The 25,548-nt window shown below is 34.6% G+C and overlaps 1 protein-coding gene across 6 annotated transcripts in view; it reads left to right on the forward strand.

The window, feature by feature from the left end:
• CHD2 (chromodomain helicase DNA binding protein 2) overlaps positions 1-25,548 on the forward strand; it is a 191,946-nt gene that overhangs the window by 30,034 nt on the left and 136,364 nt on the right. For 3 of the 6 annotated variants that reach the window (XR_008913859.1, XM_007479399.2, XM_056806870.1), the window contains exons 1-3: positions 13,814-13,951; positions 16,435-16,497; positions 17,066-17,160. The gene's annotated coding sequence lies outside the window, so the exon portion shown is untranslated. Of the gene's footprint in view, positions 1-13,813; positions 13,952-14,060; positions 14,539-16,434; positions 16,498-17,065; positions 17,161-25,548 lie in introns of those variants that run through there. The other 3 variants (XM_007479400.3, XM_007479402.3, XM_007479401.3) reach the window with 2 other exon arrangements.

A 25,548-nucleotide genomic window follows, 5' to 3' on the forward strand; every position in this document is an offset into this window, starting at 1 on the left:
ATGATTATTAGATGTGAAAATACTGAGATTTTCCAAATCTCACCAAGCAACTCTTAGGACCTCCTTTCAGAACAGGGTCAGTCCAAAGAGTGTAAAGCAAGTTGGATAACTTTCTCAAAGCACTCTGGGAAAATTCTCTCTTACCCATAAGTCCATCTGAGATTCCATTTAGATTTTTTAAAGAAACAGTTATCAATCTCTTATGCATCTATCAATAACTTATGCTACTTAACTCTATTTCCTAATAAAATCTTCCTTAATTAATAAATAATTCTATGCATTAGTTAATACCAGATAGTTTTGATAATTACTACATTATAATATAATTCAAAATCTGCTACTGCTAGAGCTCCTTCCTTTACATTTGGTAAAAATTATTGGAAAAACTGGAAAGCAAACTCGCAGAAACTAGATATCTTGGTAAATGAACATCAAAATGGATACAAGATCAATGCATAAAGAGAAACATAAGCAAATTAGAAAAGAGAAGATATTACCTATTGGATTTTTGGATAGGAGAATTTATGAAGAAAACAAGTGATAGAAAGCATTGTGAGATATAAAATGGAAAATTTTGAATACATGAAATTAAAAATGGTTTGCATAAATAAAACTAAAATAGCCAAGATTAGAAGAAATGTCAGAAAAAAAAACTTTTATAGTTTTTTAAAATTTAAAATATATTTAAACATTTTTTTTCATTTAAAATATATAGAGGACTGTCAACTAAATAAGAATATGAGCCATTCCCCAACTGATACATGGACAAAAGATATAAACAGTTTTTAGATGAAGGAATCAAAGCTACATATAACTGTATGAAAAAATGCTCTAACTCATCATTAATTAGAGAAATGCTAATCAAAGCAACTTGAAATATCATCTCATATCTATTATTAACTAAAATGATAAAAGGACAATATGACAAATATTGGAGGGGATGTGGAAAATGAGGACACTAAAACATTGTTGGTGGAACTGTGAACTGATCTAGCCATTTTGGAGAGCAATCTGGAATTATCACAAAGAGAGAACTCTATTCCTATGTTCACCTTTTGACCCAACAATACCTCTATTGGGTTTATTTCTTAAAGTAATCATGGAAAAAAGAAAATAACTTACATATTCTAAAATACTAATGGCAGCTCTCTTTGTGGTGGCAAAAACCTGGAAATTGAAGGAATGCTTAAAAATTGGAGAATGGCTAAACAAGTTATGAAATGATTGTGATGGAATACTGCTGTCCCATAAGAAATAATGAGCAGGCTAATTTTGGAAAAATGTAGAAAGAATTATATCAAATTATAAAGACTGAAACAAGCAGAACTAAGAGATTATTATAGATAGCAACACAAATATTGTTTGAAGAATGCATTGTGCATGTCTACTTCTAGAGTAAGAACTGATAAAGAGAAATGACATCATTTATATATATATATCTTTTTGTCAAATCATATCTTCTTTAATGGAGGAGGGAGTTAGATGACTATTTTAATGTAACAAACAAAGTTAATAAATTAAAAAAGAAAAATGGTTACTGTATTGATCAGAGTTCTTAAGTCTTTCCAAGTTGTTTTTCTTAACACTGCTAATGAATTATTCTGTTGGTTCAATTAACTTTACTCTGTATCAGCCATACAACCCAAGATTCTCTGAAATCATCTCATCTGTTAATAATATTGCATTACATTCATGGACTACAATTTGCTCAGACAACTGAATTGTCTAAGAGAAAATTTAAGACACCCCTTAGCCTCCAGGTCTTTTTTCTGTTCTCTTTTTAGTTCTCCACAATGAAGAGTCTTTAACAGAGTGACATGATCAGACCTGCAAATGAGGATGATTCATCTGGCAGCAATGTTATGGATTATAGGGAACAGAGACAGAATGATTAGGAATTAAATGCAAGGGGCCACGCAAGTAGCAATGAGGTGGCATACTAGGGTTTTTATCAATGGGAATAAAGAGGAGAAGATTGATGTTGAGAGAAATAGCCAATTTCCACTCTTTGGATCTGGAAGATGTGGGAGAAAGAAGTAGGAAATTTTCAAGCATGAGTTACTAGATGACCAGAGATAGAGATAGGGAAATCAGAATGAAAGGCAGATTGGAAGGGGAGGGAATAATTTTAGTTTAGGTATATGAATTTGTTGCAGGGATGGAATAATGTGGATATATGCTGAAGGCAATTGGTCTGGGGCTAAGGAGAAAGATAGAGGCTTAAGTCATCTGGATAGAGATGATAACTGAAGCCCAGGGAATGGGTGACATTGTTCATTAAGAGAGTAGAGGAAGAATAGGGCCATGGGCAGAATCCTGGGAGATCACCAATATTAAAGAATCATAAAAATAAAGATGAACCACTAAGGTATATAGAAGTGGTCACTGAGGGGAGAGGACACACATAGGGTATATGAAAATATTTCTGTCATGTTAACAGATCTAGTTAGTGACCATCCACTAACTATGAGGAATGCCCTAGAGTAGAAGTGTTGAGTTTTCCACTTTGAGGCAGCAAGAGGCTGTAACACTCCCAAGAGCAGCTCAGTCAGATTAACATGTAGTTGGGAAATGTATAACAAAATAAATAAGACTACAATAGACCACAGACAATGTCAATATGCTGTTGGTAGGGATCCTTAGATGCAGTTTTGTTGTTGTGCAGTTGCCTCCAACTTTTTTTGTTTGTTTGTTTAAACCCTTACCTTCCATCTTGGAGTCAATACTGTGTATTGGCTCCAAGGCAATGGGGGTCAAGTGACTTGCCCAGGGTCACACAGCTAGGAAGTGTCTGAGGGCAGATTTGAACCTAGGACCTCCTGTACCTGGCTCTCAATCCACTGAGCTACCCAGCTGCCCCCTCCAACTTCTAATAAAGATGCTGATGGAGTTTGCCATTTCCTTCTCCAGGGAGTTAGGCAAACAGGTTAAGTAACCTGACCAGGGTTACATGGCTATTGAGTGTCTGAGGTTGGATATGGGTCTTGAAGCCAGGCCTAGCACTCTATTGAGCCATCTAGCTACCCCAGATACAGTTGAATAGTCTTATTTCTAATTGAGTTTGAATTCAATGCTCTAGATCACTGGCTTTCAATTTTTTCAACATTCCTGGATTATCCCAAGTATGGAAAAATACCTTATGCCCTGCTTTTCCCAACTGATCCTGATTGTGACTGTAAATAATGACTCATCAAAACTAATAGGAAAAATATGAATAATCTGAATACATTAATGACCAATTTGTATCAGAAATAAAAATAAAAATAGTCATCTAAAATTATTCTTCCATATACTATTTGAAGGATCTTTGACCATTACTGGTGATTTATAAATTATACTGCATTTAGCAATGTATGTACTAAAACATTCTTTAAGAAATAAACAAATATAGAAAGCATTATCACATTAGTGAGAGTGAATAGAGAGCTGTTCTTAAAGCCAGGATGCTCTGGGTTCAAGTCCTGCCTCTGACATATACTGACTCCATGACTTCATGTGAGTCACTTAACCTCTTAGTGCCTTTGTTAACCTTCTAATACCAGGGTTCTTTGAACTTTTTTTTTGCAACCATATTTCAATATAATGAATTAGTTTTTAATTCTGTATATACATATTTTAAGTATAAAAAGTATTTTGTGAAGGGGTTATTGAAGTCTATGATCCAAAAAGGCATTTTGCTCCCCTTCTCTCTTTAGTGCTTTCCTTGTTTAGTTATGTTTTTCTGGAAAGAACATCCTAACTTTTCTTAGTTGCTATTTTAGTTAGATGGGTCTTAGATGTGGAGAGGCATTCCCTAGATAGCTAGAACAGCTCAGGGGTGGACCAGTATAGTCTGAATGCCTGTAACACATGAAGGGAGAAAAGCAGGGAATATACAAAATTATTATTGTTTTCCTGTTATTTTAAATAAGGGTTGGAATTATATAGTCAATCAGTGAGAGGTGTTTATATTCATTTAGTAGACTCTGTATCACCTGTAGTTTGTGATATAGAAGAAGGAATAGAGTATCAGGAGCTAATTCAGCTTTGGTCTGGGAGAATGGAGCCTGTGGCATCAAATCAACAAATATTTGTTGGACTTTTATTTTGTTCAGAGTCTACTATTAACAGGAGGGAAGGAGAAAGAGAACAAGAAATTATTGGATGCTTTATTGGACCAAATAACAAATATTATCTCACTGGAGATAATAGGCACTCAACTTTAGGACAAGTCCCAATCTTTCTTTTTCATTGGTTAAATAAAGTGCGTGTGTGCTTGTGTTTTTTAAAGGATAATACCTGGTTCTTTTGTTTTACTTTTTTCTCTTAAAGATGAAACAACACTCACCAAGAGAGGTGCATGTTAGGAAGAAGAAAACATTGCCTGGGGGGAAAGGGTGTGCAGAATAGACTGTAGGACCTCAGTAGGAACTTATTCAGGAAACAGAGGAAGAGATTGGTGAAGGCATAGTGTCTTACCAGCCCTGCAGAGCTTGGAGGATGAAGGACAGTCCTTGTGAGCCTGGCTCCAGACTACCGGTCTATGCTTATTTCACATGACTACACCTCACACCCTTTGTTCCTATCACATTGGCTTACTTGTTATTCCCTACATGATTCTCCAATGATCCCTTTGCAAAGACCTGAATGTCTGGAACGTCTCCCTTTTCACCTTCAGCTCCTTGAGCCTTTAGTTGCCTTCAAAGCTCTTCTCTGATGTCACCTCCTAGGAGGACCCTTTTCCAGCTCCACAGTTGTTAGTGGTCTCTCCCTTATTTAATTAGTTTATACTTATTTCATAGAACCCTGAACTTAGAGCTGCAAGGGATTCTGGGGGTAATTTTATTTTATTTTTAAATTTTATTTTATTTAGAATATTTTTCCGGTAGCTGATGCACAATTCCTCTACATGTCATTGATCAAGACCCATTTCCATACCATTGATATTTGCACTAGAGTGATCATTTAGAGTCTATATTCCTAATCATATCCCCATCTACCCATGTGATCAAGCAGTTTTTTTTCTTCTGTGTTTACTCCCACAGTTCTTTCTCTGGATGTGGTTAGCGTTCTTTCTCCTAAGTCCCTCAGAATTGTCTTGGATCATTGCATTGCTGCTAGGAGAGAAGTCCATTACATTAGATTGTACCACAGTGAATCAGCCTCTGTGTGAATTGTTCTCCTGGTTCTGCTTCTGAAGGTCATTTTAGACCACCCAACCAATCATGGATAAAGAACCTGAGACAGAGAGAAGTTTAGTAATTTGTCCAAGATCACACAAATAGTAATTAAGAAAGACAGGATTTTAATTCAAATCCTCTGACGTAGGAAGCAGCATTCTTTTTGCTATATCTTTTATCTGAATATGGGCTCTGTTTCCTCTAATGGTAAGTCTTTGAGGGCAGGGACTGTTTATTTATTTTCTTTTCTTTTTTCTTTTTTTAAATTTTATAGTATTTTATTTGATCATTTCCATGCATTATTCATTAAAGACAAAGATCATTTTCTTTTCCTCCCCCCACCCCCCTTAACTGACGCATGATTCCACTGGGTATCACATGTGTTCTTGATTCGAACCCATTGCCATGTTGTTAATATTTGCATTAGAGTGTTCGTTTAGAGTCTCTCCTCTGTCATGTCCCTTCAACCTCTGTAGTCAGGCAGTTGCTTTTCCTCGGTGTTTCTACTCCCACAGTTTGTCCTCTGCTTATGAATGATGTTTTTTTTCTCCTGGATCCCTGCAAGTTGTTCAGGGACATTACACCGCCATTAATGGAGAAGTCCATTACGTTCGATTATACCACAGTGTATTAGTCTCTGTGTACAATGTTCTCCTGGTTCTGCTCCTCTCGCTCTGCATCACTTCTGGAGGTCGTTCCAGTTCACATGGAATTCCTCCACTTTATTATTCCTTTTAGCACAATAGTATTCCATCACCAACATATACCACAATTTGTTCAGCCATTCCCCAATTGATGGGCATCCCCTCATTTTCCAATTTTTGGCCACCACAAAGAGCGCAGCTATGAATATTCTTGTACCAGTCTTTTTGTCCATTATCTCTTTGGGGTACAGACCCAGCAGTGCTATGGCTGGATAGGGACTGTTTATTTTGTCTTTGATTCCTCTTCACTAGCTCAGTGTCTTGCATTTACAAGGCACTTAATAGGTATATGTAGCTAGGTGGTATTAGTGGAACATAGAATTTAGAGTTAAGAAGACAAATTTACTCATACATTTCCTAACTGTATGACTCTATCCAAGTCACTTAACCTCCTTCAGCCTGTTTTCTCATCTGTAAAATGGGGATAAATACAAAACCTGCTTCAGAGGGCTGAGATAAAGATCAAGTGAAATTACATATGTAAAATAATTTATAAACCCTAAAGTGTTATAAAAATGTTATTAAATATTTACTGAATGAATAAATATTGAATGTAATTAAAGAAACTAAGTGAAATGCATAGCTAGCAATTATTTTGTTTAAGTTAGAAGAGAAAATTTTACCAATTCTCTTTTACCAAAAGTAGGTTACAGGGGGCAGCTGGGTGGTTCAGTGGATTGAGAACCAGGCCTGAAGATAGGAGGTCCTAGATTCAAATCTGATCTCAGACATTTCCTAGCTGTGTGACCCTGGGCAAGTCACTTAACCCCCATTGCCTAGACCTTACTGCTCTTCTGCCTTGGAACCAATACATTGTATTTATTCTAAGATGGAAGGTAAGGGTTTTATTTTTTAAAAACAAAGTAGGTTACATATAATCTGTGGCAAAGAAGGGCCTGTCTATGGGAAGTATCTAGGAAGATATCAATAAATCAACAAACATTAAAGCATATACTGTGGGGCAGGCACTGTCTTGGGCAACTGAGGATATAAATCTAAAGGCCCTCAAGCTTATATTTTGCTTATATCATAAGAAAAGCAAGGTAGATACATCTGAGTCAGCCTCAATGAGGAAAAGGGGAAAAAAATCACAACTGGATTGCTACCTTTTGCCCCAAAGAATACTGGGCTCATACAAGTTTAGCTAAACAGGATGGGGATTTCTAGGTAACAAAAATCAGGTGGACAAAAGACTAGTTTAGAGAAAACAATAAAAACAGAAAGAATTAGGCAGGTAAAAAGTCCAGAGGTCAAACAATAGGGTAACATCTAAGCAATGTCTAAAACTATATAAGAGAGATCAAGATGTGGTTAGATCTCTGATGTAGTCTGGCTAGACTGGACCTTTTCTCCTAGAGGAGAGAAGGGAAACAAACAGACAGAAATAGCTGGAATGACTGATGAGTTCATAAGACACCTTGACACCAAAGGAATTTTACCAATTCTTGTTTTCAGCAGGACCTATATTTCTTATTAATCAAGGGGTCAATGATGTAATCCAGTTATATTGGGTCCCTCAAGGTGGGGGATGGGGGAGAGGAAGGAAATATGTAAATACAAACACTTAGAAAGATTAATGAATCCATAAGTATAGCACCTGATTACAAAAGTAACTCTGAAAGAAGTAAGGGACAATATTCCATTAAAGTGGTGATGGAGAAAAATGGAAGACAGATAATAATTAGGGGTTCACAAATGACAAAGCAAGAAAACAGGAGAAATAGAGAAGGAATGGTTCTACAGTATATATTTTTTAAACCCTTACCTTCTGTCTTTGGAATCAATACTGTGTATTGGTTCCAAGTCAGAAAAATGGTAAGGGATAGGCAATGGGGGTCAAGTGACTTGCCCAGGATCACACAGCTGGGAAATGTCTGAGACCAGATTTGAACCCAGGACTTTCTGTCTCTGGGCCTAGTTCTCCATCCCTGAGCCGGACCTCCCATCTATAGGCCTGGCTCTCAATCCACTGAGCTGCCCAACTGCCCCTGGTTCTACAGGATTTCTAAAGGAAACTGCATTGACTAAGAACAGGCAGGGAAATGAAAAGAAGGTTGAAGAGGATGACTAATCCATTATGGAAAAGTTTCAAGAAAATCTGCAAAGAGCTAGATGACTTGGATTCTAGTCACAGCTGTGTGACCCGTGTTGCCATTTAACTTTCCTGATTTTAAGTTGCCTCAGCTTTAAAGTAAAGAAACTTGGACAAAATTATTTCAGAGGTTCTTTCTAGTTCTCAAATTCTATAATCTTATAGCCCAAAGGCAAAATCTTTGGAAAAGAAATACCTGTGCCCTCCATGTCATTAAGAAGATGTTGGCAAAATGGTGGAGGAGCCTTTTGATTGGTAGGCTATATTTAACTTCAGTTTCTGTCCTTAAACTGCTCAAAATACATGGATACCTTCCTTTTGCCTTCACCTCATCTAAAGGCCCATATTATTGCCTAGACTTTAAAAATAAGACTTTTCTAATGTTGAGAATGAGAACTAAATCATAGATGTTAAAGTTGGCAGGACTTTTAGAGGTCATTAAATCAGTCTCATTATTTTGCAAATATAATATAATATAAAAAACTGAAACCCAGAAATTTTCAGTAACCTACTCAAGGTCATTTAGTGTCAGGGTAAAGAAATGAACTCAGATCCTCTAATTCCAAATCCAATTCTCTCTTCATTATACCACAAAACAATGGAAAATAATTTTCTTTTGTTCTACATTTATTAGAAAAGATCACATGCCAAGTATGAGGGAAAAGAGAGTCTAAAAGGAAATGAGAGCAAGAATGATAATCAGCAATTTTTTCAAAACTCCTCAGGCCCCTGCACTGTACAACGATAGCATATCTTAGTCAATAGAGTGCTGGTCTTGGAGCCTTTAAGATTTCAGTTAGATTCTTGCTTTTGTAAACATCATTAAGCCACAGAATAGCATAAACACATAGAGTTGGAATAGATTTCAGCAGTTATCTAGACCAATGCACACATGAAAAGAATCACCACTCAACAAGTGCCCAACCATTTGTAACAATTCTTTGGACTATCCTTAGTCATTCTGTAGCTAGTTCTAATCCACTAACCACATGATGAAGAGAGTCAGAACTGTAGTATATTCAGAAAGGCACTAGTTAACCAACTCCTTGGGACAGGTTCTTTCTAGGCTCACTGGCATTAGAGAAGGAAGATGGACTTCCAAAGCCTCCTAGGTAGGGAATGGCATTGAGTCCTCTCTCCACCAGAGACAGCATAGATCTGACAGTGGATGGTCCTCTTGGATGCTTCTGGCTCTTGTATCCATTCTTTCCTGCTTTGGGATGAATGTAATTAGATATGGCTATGACTTTAGGATGCTTCACCATGATACGGAGGTGAGTCTAGATTCCTGAAGGCTATGTTGGGAGAAGTTCTGACCGATCTTACTCCACTGAAGAAGCTTTGAGTATATGCTCATGGACTATATGTTTATCATTTGAAGATCAGCCTAGATAAGTTCAGTGTCATCAATGTACTATTGTAATAGCTTCCTAATTGCTCTTCTCATCTTTCCCTACTTGAACCAATCCTCCACACAGCTGCCAAAATAATCTTCCTAGGGAACAGGTCTATTCATGCCACTCACTTGCTAAAAATCCTTGCTGTAGGTCCTCTTAAACTATGACTGCAGTGATTCATTTAAAAATGTCTGGTTTGTGGTCTCTTTGACCCTCCTATAGGTATAAGGATACATTTGCTTCTGAAAATTTTGTAACTGTAAGTACTATTCTTCCTTGTTCTGAAATGTAAATTAATTGATATTACTTGCTAGCTCTACTAGTTATTAAATTCTTTTAACTTTTGATAAGATCTTTGCTGATAAGAAGCTTATTCACTCTAGTCTCTAGATCTGGGTTAGCATTTGTAGCACTTCCTCTGGGGCTAATTCTTTAATTTACACTTGCACTTGGCAGGCCAGGTCTCCAGAGTGTGTCAGCCACTATTAGACTTAGGGTTCTAGGAGTAACCCTGGTGGAGATTTTTTGTTATTGTTGCTCCCAAGTCACTTTTGGTGTGTTCCTCATTATTAACTAGTCAAACTATTAGCTTTTAAGAAGAGGGATTTACTGAGAAAATACAGTAAGAACAGTTCCTATAAAACAATCCCTCAAAACTAAAGGATACTCTCCCTTACACACAAGTTCCCTGAGGAGATTAGGTTTCAATTTAATATATAAAGAGAGTTAGGCACATGTGGGTCCAAAGGGTACCTTTAAACTCCTGACCCTATAAATTCTTTGCTCATTGTTTAGTCCTTATGAATTTGTGTGATTCTTTTGGGACTCTGTAAGGATAGGTATCTTTTTTTTTTTTTAAGTCTATAGCTACACTTCTTTCCATCATGAAGGGTCTTGATTTTTGAAGCTGCCACCATCCTCATGTGAATTTTTCCACGTCATTTTTTTAGGTAAATTTTCTATTGCTAGCAACTATCTCTACCCTGATTGACAGTGGGATTATTGATGGCTTTGATGGATAACCCAAACTCACAAAGTTCCCAGGGTACTCCTCTTTCAGAGAGTAATCTTTCTTATCTAATATCAGAAAACAAATCAAATAAATGCAAAAGGAATAGAGATGCTATGTTCTTGAAGAGAGAGTAGCCTGGGAAGAGATAGGGCAATCACATTTCCTCTACCTGGCAGATCATAGCAATCTTTGCCTTTCTTGCCATAAGGTAGGAAAAGAGACTCATCAATAGAGAGGTCATTCCTTTGATATTTACACTAAAAGAGGAGACAACTCTAAAACACAGGAGAGAGTAGACTTTTCTTATACAAAAAGGAAAGTTGGAAGGTCATTGTTGTAGGGTCCTACTACTCTAATCTGTATGCATATTTTGAGAACTATAGCATATATTTCTAGCCTCAAGTTTATTGTAGGGAATATCCTTAAATAAATCTTTTTAGGAATGTAGGTCTTGTGCATTGGTTTTTTTTCCTCTGGGTCATCACATAATCACTCCTTTAAGTATTTGCTACCAAATGTAGGAATTGAAATAGGTAAAATAAACCAATCAAATCTCCTCATTTTAACAGTCCTTAAACTTAGTTATTTCAATTACTGTAGGGAGTAGCCTAATTTTATCCTTCTATAATTGCCTATTGCATTTAGGATAAAATATAAGCTTCCAAGACTAGCATAGAAATTCCTCCACAATGTGACCCCAACCATCTTTTCTAGTCTTATTTTACATTACTTCCCTTGAATATACTGTATTCCATTAAAACTGATCGATTAGCTATTTCCTGATTTTGACAGCCTAACTCTCAACTTTGTGTGTTCATGAAATATTCTTTGTCTCTCTTTATCCTTAATATGTCAGAATCCTGCTTTCTTTCAAGGTATGGCTTAGGCTGTACTATGATCCTTTTTATTCTGTTTCTTTAGTTCTCATTATTAATTCTTCCCACTCTAATTACCCTGAATTATATTTATTTGTGTGTATAATATTCACTTCTACCACTCTCCAAGTAGACAGGAACTCTTTTTATTCTGTCCCTTTATAGCTCAAGAACTAGTTTAGTACCTTCAACGTCACATAAAAGCATATTATCCAAGATTAAGAGCTGAATGGGTACATTTGAATCCAACTTCTTTATGTTACAGATAAGAAATACTGTCAAATGACTTCTCCAAGGCCATGTAGGTAGTCAGCAGCAGAGGTAGGATTTGAGCCTTAGTCTTCTGTCTCCAAATCCTATGCTTTTTTCACTGTACTACCAAGGTATTTTATTGCATTGAATTGACTGGCAAAAAGCTGACCAGTGGTAAATTTTTTTTGATTATAGCAACTCATAAACATTGTCTATGAAGGAATGGTAGGAGTGCAATTTGCTTGGTGGGGCAAATGCCCACACCAATGACAGGCTGTTTTGAAGCATGTACAACGTACCATGTTAGACTGTAGGGGAGACAAGAATTAAAACAATATCTGTAGCCCTTATTTTCAAGTTTATCATCTAATTGGCATGTTAAACTGTAGACAAATAAAAATGCTTTGAATATTCATTGAGAGACATATGTATTCATGAACTATACTCAATTCCTTCATTGAGAATAGTTTTCCTCTAACTCCTCCTTGAGAAATATTGCTTTAAGAGATTATATGAAATCCAGATTAACCAAGATTATGTGTTGCTGATTTTATTGACTCCAGGCAAAGTGAAGGTAATAGAAATCAATTCCCTAGAGATATTGGTTGGGTTTTACTAGTAAGTTGTCAATATAAAAATTTTGGAGAATGTTATTATAACATTTTGCAAGGGAGAATGAATGCCTTTAATATTTCAGAGGTGAGAATCGATGCCAAAGGTCATAAAATGGATCCTTCAGTCAGAGGAGAGTGAATTCTGGTGGTTTGGTAGTTTGGTAGAACTTTATCATTTCCTGTCACCTGTGACTATTTTTCTTGTCACTTTTCAGCACCTGGATTTTTTTTTCTCAAAATGTGATATCGTCTTTAGTATTTTCAGAGGAAAGGTATTAACCCGATTCTACTCAAGTATTGTGAAAAGGAAACCTCTTTGAAGAGAGGTTATGTAAAAAGCATCAAATTTGGGAATTTGAAAAGCTAAATTTGTGATTTCTTGAAAAGGATAATTGCTGGGTTTGGTGTCAGAGAACCTAGGATGCTCCTTGGTTCCTTCTATTACTTTCTGTATTACCTCGGACAAATCACAACTACGCTTGGGTTTGTTTCCTTCTTCAGTGGAGTTGGATTACATGTTATTCAAGACCCTTTGGGAACTAAACTTATTATTTCTAATAGCATATGTTTTCCTTTTTCATTGTTCTAAAGGCTTTGGTTCCAGAGATCATGGTCAAGAATGCTACTTATTCAGTTTTGAGCAGGAGTGAGAAAAACGACAGGAGAAAATATACTAATAGAATGCAGAAACAAATGGGCTCATTCCTTATTGTTTTGTTAAAGTTTTGATATACATTTTAAGTATTTTGGAGCTTATGGCTATAGGTATGACCTCATTTAAAATGTTTGCTTGAATGCTTTTTTACTGGTGGTTATTAATTTTAGAATTAAAAAAACGTATATATAAAAGCAGAAACGAGCCAGAAAGGAAAGAAGGAAGTAATGGGGAAAGTCTAGAGCGACCAACCCAGAGCAGACCCTCAATTCAGAACCCAGCGCTTTGAGAAGCAGCCAATAGGGAGCTAAAAGCCAAGCAAAGAAGAAAGCAAAGCTGAGGAACGTAGCAATTGGCAAAAGAAGAAGCCTATCAGTTCGCAGGAAGGAGGTGGGATCAAAGTTAGCCAATGGGAATGGCAGGGTTGTTGTTGGGTGGTGTAGAACGTTTTCGGGCGTGCGCGCGGCCGCAGCTGGGAAGGCGGGGAGATGGAAGGAGGCCTAGCCAATGGGAGGTGCCGGAGGTGCTGCGCGGTAGTGCGCGCCCCGTTGCGTTAGGGGCGAGTTAGGTTGCATGGGGGAAGTGATGGAAGTGAAGGGGGGGAAGGGAGGGTTGGGTTGGAGCGCTGTGGAGCTCCTACTGCTGCTGCTGCTGCTGCTGCTGCAGCCGCCGCCGCCGCCGCAGCGAAGGGGCCATGTTGTGTGGTGTGTGTGGAGCGGGGGGAGGGTTTTGGGGGGGAGGAGGAGGAGGGAGTAACATTGAGAGAGGAGACGGGAGAGAGACACCACACACACGGCACAAGATGGCCGGAGAGGCAGCAGCACCCCGAGCTGTCAGTCGTTCCCCCGCGGTGGCTGCGGTGGCTGGATGCTGGCGATCCGGCAAGGAGCCGCTCCTGGGCCGCTCGGGACTCTTGGAGGGGTTCAATAGCGAGGGTCCTTGGAGCCCCGGCGCTCCAAGGGTTTCCGGGGGCCACGGAGGGAAGGCGATCGGGTTGGAGGGGGGGCGATAGGCAGGAGTTGTGGTTGCCGCGGCCGCTGCGGCACTTGCCAGATGCTGGCTCTGTCCCTGGCGCCCTCAGCCCTGGGCTGGTCGCGGGAAGCGCGGCGGGGGTCGTCGCCCGTCGGGCGCTGGAGGCCAGTCGTGAAGAGGAGAGCTCGGGGGTCTGGGTCCCTGCTGCCCATGGGCCGGGTAAGTCTCCTTTCTCTGCGCCTTTTATTGTCCTTTGTCCTTGAGAGGAAAAACAAAATGTCCTTGAGCTTCATAGGCGGGGTGGGGGGGAGGAGGGGACGAGAGTTGGTGGCGCTCCCTGCTTGCTCTCTGCTTTGCAGAGGGGCTGCTCGCCCCAGCCCCCAGCCCGACCACCTCTCTCGGGTCTGGAGTGTGGAGGGGGGGCATTTGTTCTGGCGCCCCAGTAGGGTACAGTTGCTGCCAGGAGGTTATGGAGGATCTCTCCGCTTTGGAGCTAGGGGGAAGGGAGAGGAGAAGAGTAGACGAAGGATCGAGATGGGGGTGGGGGGAGCTGGTGGTTATTGCTGCAGAGACCGCAGACTTGTGGGGGTGGGGGCTTTTCAATTATCCCCCCCCAAAAAACCTTGAGGATTCTATCTGTAAAAGGGGGTGGGAGTGATTTTATAGGTTGGATACATAGTTACCCTAAAGGGGAAAAATGCTAAGAGAATTGTCTTGTTCCTCCTGTTTGTAAATTTATTGTATTGTGAGGGGACCCTTTAAATTCCACTATTGGGCTTTTATAGGATTCTCCTTATGAAGATTAGGTATGTAACCACTATAGTTTAATTTAAATGATTGGTAGAACCTTTTCTGTGTTTAAAGAATAAAACTTGGGGTTTTTTTTTGGGGTGTTGGCTTTTAACTCTTTCCAAGCCATTTCAGAAAATGGACTGCAGGATTATATATATTGGAAGATACTTTGGAATACTTTTTTAAAAATCGTCTTAAAGAATAAAATTTTAAATTCAGTGCTTTAAAAATGTTTCAGAAATGCTTCTATTTCAAAACAAACTTCTATATCTTTATGCTTAATAAAGTCGCTTAATGACAAACGTATGGCTTAAATTTTGATTATTGTGCTTTAGAGAGGGAACCTAATGTGTATATCCTTAAACGGAGACGACTATCTACAGTTAAAAATTTTTTTTATTTGACATTAAGGTGAAAATATTTGACATCCTGTTTTCCTCTTGGTGATTAACTGGATTGTTTTTAATGGCTTTTATAGGTTGTCAGTCGCCATTATCTGGAACTTCTTGAAATTTAGATCACAGTATTTAAGAACAACTATTAGTATAATTCAGAACTTCTCTGAGTTGCAGGAGTTTTAAAAGTTCGATTAGAAATTTTTTTCAAAAATATGACTTGACAGGGAACTATTAACAAACTTTTTAAAAAGGGAAGATTCAAACTGAATCTCAAATTGAAGTTACTTGTAGTGTAAATATTAGGTAAGACTTCTCAGTAATTGAGGGTGAAGAGGAGCCATATTTGTTGCATTTAGTCTTCTATCAAACAGTACATGTTGTTTTAAAAATATGGCTATGCCGAGTTATATAAACATAATAATTTTAAAGGTGGAATTGTTGAAAAAATTTTGATACTCAAAAGTAATGATTATGTATATATGCCATTATGTATTCTATAGTATATTCTCATTTTCTCTTGGATAAGCTGACATTGTGAAGGTTGTACCTGACTGAAAAACAACGTACAGCAAGGAATTCGATACCAAAGACCTAGATTAATTTAGGTTGTTGCAAGATGTTATTTCCCTTCAAATAGCTTTGCTATTATATTTGTCTATAAATTTCATACAAATTGGTTTTTCTAAATGTGCTGTACAATTAGTTATACAACACTTCCCAATTTGGTAATTTATTTATTTGAATAATATAAGTGGTTTAAAATTGGTATTTCTCAATCTAAATTGCTTTTAAAAAGAAATGAGCTTCTTCTTTACTAAAATATGCTTAATTGCTATCATGTTAAGTCTAGACTTTTTGCTGTGTTTCTAACATGGGAAGTCTTTGAAAAAAGCACCTGAAGTAAAATTTTTTACAATATAGTTTGGAAACTGAATAAAGGTCATAGATACTGCAAGTTTTAGAACTTCTCAAAAGGACAAAGCTAATAACCTATGTGGTGAGCTCAGATAACTTGTGGTTTAAAATTTACAGTAGCAGAGGCCATTTTAACTTCAGCAGTTCTTAAGCTTATTTTTTATTGGTCAGGATTAGAAAACAATTTCTGGTGACAAAGGGAATGGAGACTACATTAATTTTAGAAAACTAATGCTGCATTTGCTGCATGTTTTGAATACTCTGATAAGCTAGGGTAAGAGGAAATAAATCTGGCTTTAAAAAAAATACTGCTTGCCTGTAACATTCTTCAGGTCGCACTATCCTTTCCCATCTCCAGCCTGTGTGTCCCTGGAGCTAAAGATAATGAAAACAAAGCCTAACATTTAATATTAAGAAATCAATCCACCACAAATTCTTACATAGATGGTGCCTTTGTGAGTCTTAGTATTAACATGGCTACAGGTCTTATTTGGGAAATGTTATTTCCCCTCTTCCCCCCCTTTCCCCCACTTAGCCAAAGTGTCATTTAAAACGTAAAACATTAAGAAATCTTTCTTTTTCCCCCTTTCTTTATAGATAAAATACAGAAAAAGTGAACTTGAGCTTGATGGTGCTAAAGAAATTGAAGGCTTATTAGAGGTAAGAATTGCTAAACATTAGTTTATTTGACATTTAGGAGGGAACCATGTTAAATTTTCATTCACTGCTGTTATTCATGTTTATACCTTTTCAATTCATCAGTGAATATTTTTATAATGGACTCTTTGGAAGTAATTGGATCTAGTGTGACTAGGTTTTGAATCCCCAGAAATTGATTCCACAAACCTTTTGACTCTTCTCTTTCAGGGAAATAAATGTGTATGCAGTGCACATTCATTTCTTGTTAAATTACAGTATATTAAAAGCATTCCAATCTTTTTATTTTGAGGAAACTGTAAATTCAAAGGCCTTTTAAACTTAAATTTTGAAGCAAATCAAGTCGATATATAGAATAATTCAGAAATTAAGTAAATTGTTCAGCTTTCTGCAATTTAGATTGTTTTAAGCATTTCAGAATGTATTTAGGATTTTGACTTTGGGTTTTAAAGACTGTTCTATTTTCCAGAAACTCTTAAAATGTTTTAAAGGCATTAATCTTAGTCAATAATGCAGAATCTTATCCTTCGATGAATTTATTTAAAGTATGCCTTCTGTTTCTTCCCCAAAGGTACATACTTCATTTCTGAAGATTAAGATGGCTGAAGGGGGTAGCCATTGAGATAAAAAGGCATCTTTGAAAAAGCCTTGTTTTTTGTGCAGCAGGTATGTGGATGGATTTTTTTTAACACCTGAATATGGTCTTTTAGTGAGAAGAATTGGAACCAAAAATGTAAATACCATGACATCATATTTTGGCAGAGGCATAGAAGATAAACTAGGCTCTTTAATCTTTTTGTTTATAATTTTAGAAATATATTTAAATTTCCCTATTGTATAAATACTGTACAAACATTTAATTTTTAGAAAAGTTATTTTGTGCATACATTTATATAGTTATTCCTTCTTCCAAGCAAAATACTCTTCAGTACTGTATTTGTAATAGTTGGCCACTTAAATCACTGCAATAAATAATTTCTCAGATTTAAAATTTTGATTTTTAAAATGAACTCTTTCAGAGAAATAATAACTTTATGGGATATGCAAATTTAAAAAAAAAGAAAAATAGTTGAATAAACATTTTTAAAGACTTTAATGTTGCCTCATAGCATATTTTAAAAATGTACTATTTGTTTCCTACTTAAGTTTTTAGATTTTGTGTACGTACCACCACAACTACTACAGGGAAAAAACAGTACTATGCTTAAATTATAAAATAGATCTTAGTTTTTTCATTTTCACTCATTATGATTTTAGATTCTAAATGGAAAATATTTTTTTAAGCAACAGGAATATTTTTACATTAGTGTTTTGAAAGTGAAATATTTTGCAGAGGGTACAGTACTAGAAATTGAATTTGATGATAATGGAAAGGAAATTATTCATTTTTCTTACAAAATCAACAGAATCAAATTTGGAAATCAGATTCAGATGCTCTTGGAAAATGATGAACGAAAAAGCTCAAAATAATTAGGGCATGACAATTTGGAATAGATCCAACCTACCTGGTATTATAATTTAAAGTTTTGCATTATGGCTTTTTAAAAATTTAAGTATAGCCTAGATTGTGTTGAAAACAAGTTTTTTCTGAAAACATTTTAGTTGTGTTCAGAGCTATTATTTTGTTAATTATTTGGGTTCCTGCTTGCTAAAAGTGAGCTCAAGATTTCAGGCTTTTCCTATAGAATCAGGCAGCACTTAAATAAAAACAACAGTCTTTACAAACAAAATTTTGAGTGAAGATGAGCCTCTCCACTAGGCATAGAGTAAATGATAGTGGTCTTCAGTTATTGAAGATAATTGAAATACTCTTAATGTAGTCACATTTTACTGAAGCTTTACATAGAATCAAAAGCTTAACATTCATGCCATTTACTCATAAAAAAACAAGTGAAATGTGACAATTGAATTGTAGTTAGATGGAATTTTGTGAGAATATAAATGATTTAGGACCAGTTTATGACAAGAACCTTTTCCCACACACCTCAATATAAGTAAAATAATTGGGATTGAGTTCTAATTCATCTTTTTCTTAAAATTTGGCAATGGAAGAGGAAGACACTTAAGTAATGGCAATATGTTCTGGCCCTTAACAGTAATGTTCATACTTGACATGTTGGTTTTTTTTAAATACCATGCTTTTAAATAATTTAAATTTCCTCATTTTACTTGGCTGGTTAGGTCATATATAAATAGAAATTAATGTATTGTGTATGATTAAAAAACTTAAATATAAATTTAATGTTAGTTACTGACAACTTTTTTAGGTCTTCACACATTTAGCATATATTCCATGGTAATAATAAATATATAAAGCCTTTTTAAAAATGCTAGTGTTTTGTTCTGTGATTCTTGGAATTTCAAAAAAATTGTGAACCACCTGATTGATTGTCTTTGACATTTCTTCTGACTTAGCCTCTCGCCTGCTGGTAGCACCTGATTATATCATTTAAATTGCACATCATACTACAGAAATGAGAACTTGGACTTGTTAATCAAGGTGTTTTGTTATAACTTGGGATATATAAGCCTAGATAATAGTTTATTAATCATGTAAAATTGTCTTGAATTTTTTTCCCATTATTAGAAAAATTACTCCATGGTCAATAACAGAATTGCTTTTTAAAAAACATCTTCATTACTTAGTCATACTATTTTCTGAGGGGAACAGACCTTTATTTTGAGATTGTTTGAAAACTTTCTTTTTTTCCCTAATTTTAGTGAGTGAAGTATGTGATTTAGAGGCAAGAACCCAGGATACAGGAGAACTGAGTTAGTGCAGATGTATGACAAATATGACCTTGGACAAGTCATTTAACATTTCTGGTCCTTAAGTTTCTCATTTGTAAAAAAAGATTTATTATGCTAGATAATTTCTATTTAAAAGTATATTTCTATCCCTAAAGTTGTGATCATATTTTGTTTAGAACTACTAAGTCCTTTTTTAAAGACTGAATTGAATTGTTAGCAAATAATTATTACTTTTGTAATGTAAGCCAGTTAGGGATAAAAAAATCCATAATAATAGAGAGAGGTTCTCATTAATCTCTAGTATAGAAAATTAATAGAATATAGATTAATGTTTTAAAATTAACCATAGCTCATGTTTTATCTACTTTTAAGTTTAAAAAGTACTTTCCCACATCCCCATGAGGTAGGTATATTAAGATTTTTTTTGAAGTGTAATTTATATTCTTCAGAGTTCAAAAGAATTAATGGTAATATATATTCAGTTATCTTGGAAATTTTTGAGATGTAACCATAATCAAAATACATTGTATTTATTGGGGTTTTTATTTGGGTAATGATTAAATGTTTCTTCTCAGAATGGTAAGGGAAGTGATATTTTCTACCTTTTCTTCATAACTCAAACTGTAAACATTGTAAAATGTAGTTTACAAAATTTACAAAAGTCATGATTGCAAATACGGTTTTTATTGATTTCCATTAGACTTGTATTTTAGAAGATGAACTTTTTTTATTGTATTATGTTTACCATGCAAGTTGCTAAAATAACAGCTTCTGGTCCAATTTCAGTCTTATAAATTGCAAGATATTTGTAAAACAAGGCACATTTGCTTTTCAAATTAAGTAAAATCTCTTGAAAATCTTAGTCTAAATTTATTCTAAAGTGTGGCAGTTATGGTTAGATAACTAAATTCAGCATTTTGTTAAAGTTAAGTCTTTTTGTTTTGTTATAATTGGGTATAGTTTTTTATTTCCAAAAAATGATATTGTATCTTTTTTGCATTTTTAGTCATTCTGACTTGAAAAAGTACTTTCAGATTTAATTTTTTCTAAACTTTTTAAACTTAAAAAAATTAAGTATGATATTGAAAAAGCAAAGTGTAACAATCCTACAAGCATATGTGAATTATTGATTTGCATTTTCTTTGTCTTTTATTGCAGCTATACTAGATACAGTTATGCTTAAGTAGCTTTTAATAATTTTGAAGAAATCAAAATGTGTTTCCATTAGTAGTTAAAATTAAAGCAAAGAGTATTTAAAAAGCTAAATGAAAAACTGAGGAAAGTTTATGTTTGTCTATATGAACACACATTTCTCTGTCTAGGTAATATATATATATTTATATATGCTCTAGATATGAATAAGAAAAGAATAAGAATGGAACGGAAATAATTCTTACCCTTTGAAATCTAGTATTTTTGTAGACAAAAATTTTTTTTTCTAAGTAGTTAAAATTATTTTTTCCTCAGACATACTATCTACCAAGGGAGGCAGTGTTTTACAGTAAAAAGATAATTGGCTTTGGAATTAGAAGACCTAGATTCAGATCCTGCTTGTGTCATTACCTGAATGACCCATGGCAAGTTATTAACTTCATTGTACCTCATTAAACTCATCTATTAAATGAAGGGGTTGAATTAAATAGTTTCTATATTCCCTTCTGGAATTTGATTTCAATGGCAAGTGAAAGAAAGGAAAAATTAATATGACTCATATTTAGACGCAATTTTACATCTGAAGTCAGTGATAGCACCAGAACCCATGAAGTTGCTTAGACCATGACATCTTTCTTGAGTTCATCAGTGATATGAGATGATAATAGGACCTACATCTCAAGGTTGCTGTGAGGATAAAATGAGAAGTGTAAAGTATTTTGCAAACCTTTAAAGTACTTAATATAAAGATTAGCTATCATTTTTCAGGGTTACCTGTGGTAAAATTCTATCATAACTTTATCCTCTTCAATCCTTTTTCCTTTAGTGAAGTCTTTGGAGGTGACAGATTTAAAAATTAAATTTATAATGACTGATTATCACTGATACTTCACATAACATAGTTTTGTAAACAGTTGTGCCATTTCATTTTTTAAAGTTCCTTTTGTTATTTGAACTTACAATGTGATTTAAGGATGTAAAGTCTTAGTATCAATATGTACTCATGCTTAAGAAACTGTAGTTGTGTGCTATATGTTAGTCATTACTAGTTTTGTGCATGTTAAGAATTGAAAAAAGACCCAAGTAACTTTATTTTTGATGTGGTAAGAATTTAATTATTACTGTACAATTACAATAATTTAGATATCTTAGAATATTCTGGAAATTTATTTTAGTAAGGATATTATAGTCTTCAGTGGTGATTATGGCTTGAGCTTTTTTCCTTTTGCAATGTAGACATGAGTATATTTTTGAATTTATTAAATGCTTATCTTCTCTTTTAGAATTAGTATTATATATTGGCTCTAAGGCAGAAGAGCAGTAAAGAGGCAATGGAGATAGGTGACTTGTCTAGGGTCACATAGCTAGGAATTTTTTGAGATCAGCTTTGAACCAATATATCTCCTCCAGGCCTTGTATTTATTTTTTAATCAGATGTCTACATGTGCCATTGTAATTCCTTTTTCACATTTTCTAATGAGCATTGAGTAAGATGGACGACATGAGAAACTAAATTTATTTTTTATCATGTATTGTAATCTTTAAGAGTCATGTCTCATTCTAACAGAATAATGGAGAAATTTTGATAAATCTGTAGCACCAGGAAGGTAATTTATGAATTGCACTTGTAATGAAGAATTTTATATTTGAATATATAAGCATTTCATTTAATAATGTTTCAAAAAAAGAAATTAATAACCAGAGGAGTTTGAATTGTCCCTTAGACAGTATTTGAGTACTTTAAAACAAAACCAACAAAAAGTAAAAGCCATTTAAACTAGTGTAACAGGAAGCATATAGTTTATAGACTCTGCCTCTTCTTCCCCTTGCCCCATCTACTTCCGTCTCCAGCCCTCTTTAATTTGCCATCTTATGCTTTTTGTTGTAGGAACTTATTTTTAGAGAATTTATACAGGTGAGCAAAGGAAGTTTTCCTTTAGTGCAAACCTTGAATTGTAGAATTCTAAGAGCCTTAGAGTGTTTAACAATTATAAATTATTAAAGATCATAAAATACCTAGGTTGAGAGCTTAAAAAGGACCAGAGTAAGTTAGATAATCTTTTTGGCCATCTTATATATTTTGGATTCTATTATTATTCTGTATGCATAAAAATCTTAGCAGGTAAGTGATTTTTAGAAATCATTGCTTTAATTTGGGTCAAATGTTGGCATTTACTAGTTAAATGAACTTATTTTGTGTATGGGATAATATTTTTCTTTCCCTCTACAGAAATGTGTTTTCTAACTTCATAAAAACTTTTCAACTTATAAAAATAATAAAGAAGTGAAAGTATTTCTAAGTTTGTTTTGCTTTAATATTTTAGCTATGGTTTCTAACCAGAAAAGTAGATTTTATTTAAAAACTATTTTGAGCAAAAACCAATGAGATGCGCTTTTTAAAAAAAGCAATTGTAACAAGCTCGTTAATGGCAGGGTCTATCTGTTGTTGTAGGTGCTTAATACATATTCATTGAATTGAAAAGTTAGTCTTAAGTATTTTATTAGTTAAAAATTTGGGAATGTAGCAATTTATTTAGCAGAGCACATCTCTGACATTATCTCCTTGCTCTCTGCTTTGAGAACTTGTCTTTCAAGTCTACATGAAACTCTTAAAAATTAATATTTTTTAAAAAAGATTCTTAAGTAAATCACTGGATGAGCAGCCAAGATTCAACTAATTGATTGAATAAATGTTTCCTTGTAGGCCTCTAAAATGAACATTGTATGTGTACAGTAGTCATTGTTTCCAGTACTAAATTCCACACTTACCAACCTTTCAACATTTTCATGAACTTATTAGTGATGAATAGATTGAATCAAGCTATCATTCTAGTCTTCCAGTCTAGCTTATTTGATTTTTTAAAAACCCTTACTTTCCTATATCGATACTAGGTATCAGTTCCATGGCAGAAGAGTAAATAAGGGGGCAGCTAAACAGGATTAAGTGACTTTGTATAGGGTCACATAGCAAGGAGAAGGATATGAGGCCAGATTTGAACCTAAGATCACCTTTCTACACTTCTGTCCACTGAGCCAACTAGCTGCCTCCAAGCTTTTTGATTTTTAATAAACTTTTTACTCTCAGTCTACAGTTTTTTGGGAAAGTTATAGAATTGAAAGACAACTCAGGTAGATTCATAGATCTACAGATAACTCAGGTGGGTAGAGACAGATTTTGGAGGTGGACTATTTATTTGAATAAGTTGCCCCATACTAATTTACAGTACCTATGTATAGGTATTTTCAAATTATAGCTGTGTCACTAATAAGAGCCAGCATTTTTATAGCACATTAAAGCTGGCAAAGTACTTTACAGATACCATCTCATTTAATCCTCACTACAACCTTGGGAGTTAGGTGCTATTATTATTCCCATTTTATAGATGAGGAAACTGAATTAGACTTGGTTAAGTGGCTTGCCTAGGTCATACATCTAGTATATGTCTTCAGATTTGACTTAAGGTCTTTTTGACTCCTTATCTAATGTTTTAGTTACTTTATCACCTACATATTTCAGGTGTTTTACTTAGAACAACTATTTTTAAGTTTCTTAATTGCTCTTTGTGCTCCTATATGTAATTATGAAGTTCTGATAAATTAGTTTATTTGTTGGGTTATAGTAAGGTTAGAGATCTAGTGTAGACAAATGATATCTGAATATATTGAAAATTACAGCTCTGGCTTGTATTGTTGGATTAGTTTAAAGGAACCTCAAGTTACCTGCTCCAAAATATACTTGAAGCACTAACCTTATCTACAACATCCTCAATTCTTGGCATTTATTCCTTAGACTTCCAATGATTAAGGAACTTTTAAGACAGTGTACTTTATTTGTAAATGATTCTTAAGTTTTCAGAAATTTTTCCTTTTACATAGTTAAAATTTGCCTTTCTGTAAATTTCTATTCATTCGTCTACCCTCCAGGGCTAAACAGAATAAGTTTAATCATTTTCACATGAAAAGTTTTCAATTATTTGAAGATAACAATGTCTTCTGTTAGTTATCTTTTAAAGATGAAAACAATTGCAGCTCTTTTATCTGGTTCCTTGTATGGCTCTTGTTCATTTCCTTTTGTGGGATGATTATGGGAATTGAGTTAAAAAGAATACTTAAATGAGTCACTAAATAAAATGTTCTTTAATACTTTAAGGCCAAAACTCTTTTAATTTTTTAGACTTTTCTAATAGAAATTATACTCATTGAAAATAATAGGAGATATTTTTGTTTGCTAAATCTTCAATATTATATCACATGAATGTTGAAAACTAGATTTGATTAAACTATGAAAGCATAAGATATGTTCCATTTACCAGTTTTTAATATTATATCATTGTTTCAGGAAACTTTCTATAACTGCTATTAATAACTAGAAATATCAACTATCTGTATTCCAATTAATATTTCAGTTTTTTCTTAAGTTATTTTAAGGTAGTGTTTGTTTAGTTTATAAATCTGTAAATGGCAGGATTTTAAGAAAATAAGAATTCACATTTTACATTAATTTGGAAATTTCAAACATGTTTTCAATTATCTGCCATTCATTACTGCATTCACTTTATATTTCATTTAATTATGGCAGATTTAGGGTTTTAAATACAGCCCTTAATGAACCAAAAACTGTACTAGATCCAAAAAATATAGGTAGAATTTAAGGTAAGCCATAATTTACAAAGTAATCTTAATCCCATGGAGAATAAATGTGGGTTCGATTTGTTAGCCAGAATATTTGTCAGGTCTCTAGAAATTGCCTGATTTAATATAAAAGGATTTAATGCCAAACCTAAGTATTTATTTTTGTTTTAAAAATATTTTAATATATTGGAGCAACCCATTAATACTGGAGCCAGTGTTGCCATTTTCCTCTGTAATTTTTAACTTTGTCACTATTATTATATCATGATTTCCTTAAATGGATGAAAGTAAATATTTCATGCATATTTTAAATATCTTTTTTTCCCAGATTGGGAATTGGATTTTTTTCTTGGATTTTTAAATATGTTATCCTAATGTAGCTTCATCAAATAAAGTAAAACAACCTAAGATTAAAGTTGATAGCTTTCCTTTGTAAGAGCTCTTATACCTTCCACAAGTTAGCTCTTTAAAAATGTGTAAGTTTGAAGTACTTGCTTTTTTTCTTAATCTCAAAAATGA

This window comes from Monodelphis domestica, chromosome 1, assembly GCF_027887165.1.
Source record: "Monodelphis domestica isolate mMonDom1 chromosome 1, mMonDom1.pri, whole genome shotgun sequence".
NCBI lineage: Eukaryota > Metazoa > Chordata > Mammalia > Didelphimorphia > Didelphidae > Monodelphis > Monodelphis domestica.